This window comes from Schistocerca cancellata, chromosome 3 (assembly GCF_023864275.1).
Source record: "Schistocerca cancellata isolate TAMUIC-IGC-003103 chromosome 3, iqSchCanc2.1, whole genome shotgun sequence".
Lineage (NCBI taxonomy): Eukaryota > Metazoa > Arthropoda > Insecta > Orthoptera > Acrididae > Schistocerca > Schistocerca cancellata.
In genome coordinates this window covers 148,017,167-148,021,082 of record NC_064628.1, presented here as the reverse complement: position 1 = coordinate 148,021,082, position 3,916 = coordinate 148,017,167, and positions in this window count along the sequence as shown.

Here is a 3,916-nt window from a genome sequence, read left to right as displayed (position 1 = left end):
GAACTTCGAACATATCATGAAAGTCAAAAAATGCGAAAAGGGGGATTCAAAGGCTGAATCTAATTAGAGTGGGAGTCAATGAAGTGAAATGGAAAGAAGGTAAAGATTTCTGGTCAGACGAATGTACGGTAATATCAACAGCAGCAGAAAATGGTACAACGGGAGTAGGATTTGTTATGCATAGGAAGGTAGGACAGAGAGTGTGTTACTGCGAACAGTCCTGTGACAGGATTATTATCATCAGATTCGACAGCAAACCAAAGCCGACTACTACAGTTCAGGCATACAAGCCAACGTAGCAAGTAGAAGATGAAGAGATAGAGGAAGAATTTGAGGATATCGAACGGGTAACGCAGTAAGTAAAGGGAGACGATAATTTATAGTCATGGGGGACTGGAATGCGGTTGTAGGGCAATGAGTAGAAGAAAGTGTCACGGAAGATCGTGCGCCCGGCAGGGAACGAGTAGTTGAGTTCTGCCATAAATTTCAGATGGTAACAGCGAATACTCTGTTGAATAGTCGCAAGAGGATGAGGTGTAATTGGGAAAGACCCAGAAACACGGGAAAGTTCCAGCTGGATTGTATTAAGGTCACATAGAAGTTCCGAAATCGTTTATTGAACTATTGGGCATACCCAAGTGCCGACATAGACTTACTCTACAATTTAGTAATCATGAAGAGTGGTCTAAAGTTTAAGAGAATCGCCGGAAAGAATCAATGTGGAAGGAAAGGGGCATAATGAAGTACTTAGGAATCAAGAAACGCGGTTGATGTTTGCTAGGGATGTAGAAGGCTGATGATGATGATAATGATGATGTTTGGTTTGTGGGGCGCTCAACTGCGTGGTTATCAGCGCCCGTACAATTATCCAATCTTTTCTCAGTCCAATTTCGCCACTTTGCTGGATGATGATGAAATGATGAGGACAACACAAACACCCAGTCATCTCGAGGCAGGTGAAAATCCCTGACCCCGCCGGGAATCGAACCCGGGACCCCGTGCTCGGGATGTAGAAGGCGATAAAGAATGAAGTAGTAGAAGTGGACATGTAACAGATGAAATACTTCAATTGGTTGATAAAAGAAGGCACTATAAAAATTTCATGGAAGGACAAGAATACAGCAATATAAATCCGTCAGGAATGTACCAAATACGAAGTGTAGGGCAGCCAAGGTGATATGACTGCGGTACAGATGTGAAGAAATCGAAGAAGCAATGGTCGTCGGGAGGACTGACACAGCGTATGGTTAAGCCGAAACAACATTCGGTAAAAATTGAAAGCAATAGGGTGATTACTAAAAGTTTAATGGGAATTATACTGTTAAGCGCAGAGGAGAGAGCGGATGGGTGGAAAAAGTACATTGAAGGCGTATTAGAGAGGGAAGACTTGTCTGATGATGTGACAGAAGAAGAAAGAGAAGTCCTTACGTATGACACAGGGGATCCAGAATTGGACTCATAATTTGTAGCAGCTCAGGAAGACTTCAGAACAGATGAGGCAGAAGGGATAAATACATTCCATCGGAATTTCTAAAATCATTGGGAGAATGGAAACCAGATGGCTATTCAAATTGATATGTAGAATCTATGAGACTGGTGATGTACCATCAGACTTTCGGAAAAATATAATCCATATAATCGCGAAGGTAGTAAGGGCAGGTAACTGAAGTAACTATAGCACAGTCGGCTTAACAGCTTACGCATCCAAGTTGCTGACAAGAATAATATACAGGAGAAAAGAAAAGAAAATTGACGATCAGTTAAACGACTACCTTTAGGAAAGGTAAAGGTACCGGAGAGGCATTTCTGGTGTTGGGCTTGATGAAGAAACCAAAGCACAAGAATAATTAGAATTCCTCATCCCAGAAAAGTGTTGGACAGTTAAATCGGAGCAAAACGTTCGGAGTTCTGAGAAAAATAGCAAAAAAACTATAGGGAAAGGCGAGTAATATAATTTGTGTACAAGAACCAAGAGGGGACAATAAGACTGGAAGACCCAGAGCGAATTGCTCGGATTAAAAAGACAGGGATGCAGACTATCACCCCTCCTGTTATGTCTGTACATCGAAGAAGACATGACGGAAATAAAAGAAAGGTTCAAGAGTGGGTGTAAAATTCATGGCGAAAGGGTATGAATGATAGGATCGCTATTGTCAGTGAATGCGAAGAAGAATAACAGAACCGTTTTGATGAAGTGAACAGTCTGGTGAGAACGGAATATGGATGGAGAGAACCGTAAAAATACAACGGAAATGATATTTAGCAGAAATGAGAATAGCGAGAAACTTAACATCAAAGTAGACGAAGTTAAGGAATTATGTTACCCCAGAAGCCAAATAACCCATAGCGGAAGAAGCAAGGATGACATTAGAGGCTGACTAGCACAGACAAAGAGAAGTCTACTGGTATCAAACATAGGCCTTAATTCGAGGATGAAAATTCTGAGGCTGCACGTTTGGAGCACAGCTTATATGGTACTGAATCATGGACAGTGGAAAAATTTAAACATAAAAGAATTGAAGCGTTTGAGATGTGGTGCTACAGAAAAACGTTGAAAATTGGGTGTAGGGATAAGATAAAGAATGAGAAGTATCTCTGCAGACTCGGTGAAGTAGTAAGGTACGTGATCGTGGGACATGTGTCACGACATCAGAGTATAACCTATACGTCATTAGAGGGAGCTGAAGAGGGTGAAAACTACAGGGAAAGACAGAGTTTTTAATACAACCAACAAACAATTCTAGCGGTGCTACTTCTCTGTACACAACATCGCCGTCCTCTGCTGAGGACGTGGCGTGCAAGTACTACCCGGAAATGAAGAGGTTAGCTTAGCGCAGGAGAGGAATTCATGGCGGGCCGCATCAAACCAGACAGAAGACTAAAAGAAACCTTATTCATGTTGTCTTGTAGTCTTTATTCCTATAATTACTGTATAACGTCGACCGTGAAGTCTAAATTTCGATCCATAGATCTATAACATCGAGGAGATGAGATTTGAAAGGTAAGAAAAATCTTGACGTAGGTGGCTATGGAGCACATCTTACCCCTGCTTTCTGACCAATGGTTTGCTCCTGTACGTCGTAGTACGGGCCGTTTTTTAAAAATTTTGGGAGCATTTTTGATGGTGGGGTATTTAAAATTAGATCAGCTCTATTGGGTTAGAACATTCCTAAGTCACAGTCATAAGGCGACATGTCAGTTCACCGAATCATACACTTATCACCTCCTCACTTCTCCTCTTTTTCCATTAGCAGCACTTTCTTAATGTTTCAGGTCTTAACAAATACCTGGTTTGCCGCACTAAAACCCAGTTGTAACTCAAGACAGATACATACCCCCTCCCAACGCACACACACACACACACACACACACACACACACACGCACACGCACACACACTCTGTATTGATCCTCTGGCAGCGAGAAACATTTTTTATGGTTCACATGAATGTAATAAAAGGAACTGTTATTCTGTGCACAAAAGAGATCGTGAAACTACGTATTAATTATCTCACTTTGATGTACAGCAGTGTCGATTTCTCAAGACAGTGGAACTACGTTTTGGAGTAAAGATACTGAGGTCTATGAAAACAACAGAAATATATTTTCCTAATCCTTTTACTCTGGTTTGAATCTTTCTACGAGCAAGACGTGGATGGAGATATATGTATCTTATAACGTATTTCTGGTAAATATATGCTGTTATTGATAGCACAACCACATATTACAGTAGCATTAGCATTCCTGCATGTATGAAAATTTGATTGTGAATTTTCCAGAGATTAATAATGCGCGCTGCAGCGGGAGCTGCAATTAGTATTGTTGGCCGCCAATTGCAAGATGGCAGATCTTTTTCTAAATAACTCAAACATTACGTGGCGTAAAGTCGGAAGGAGATGGTTTACAATTAATTCCTT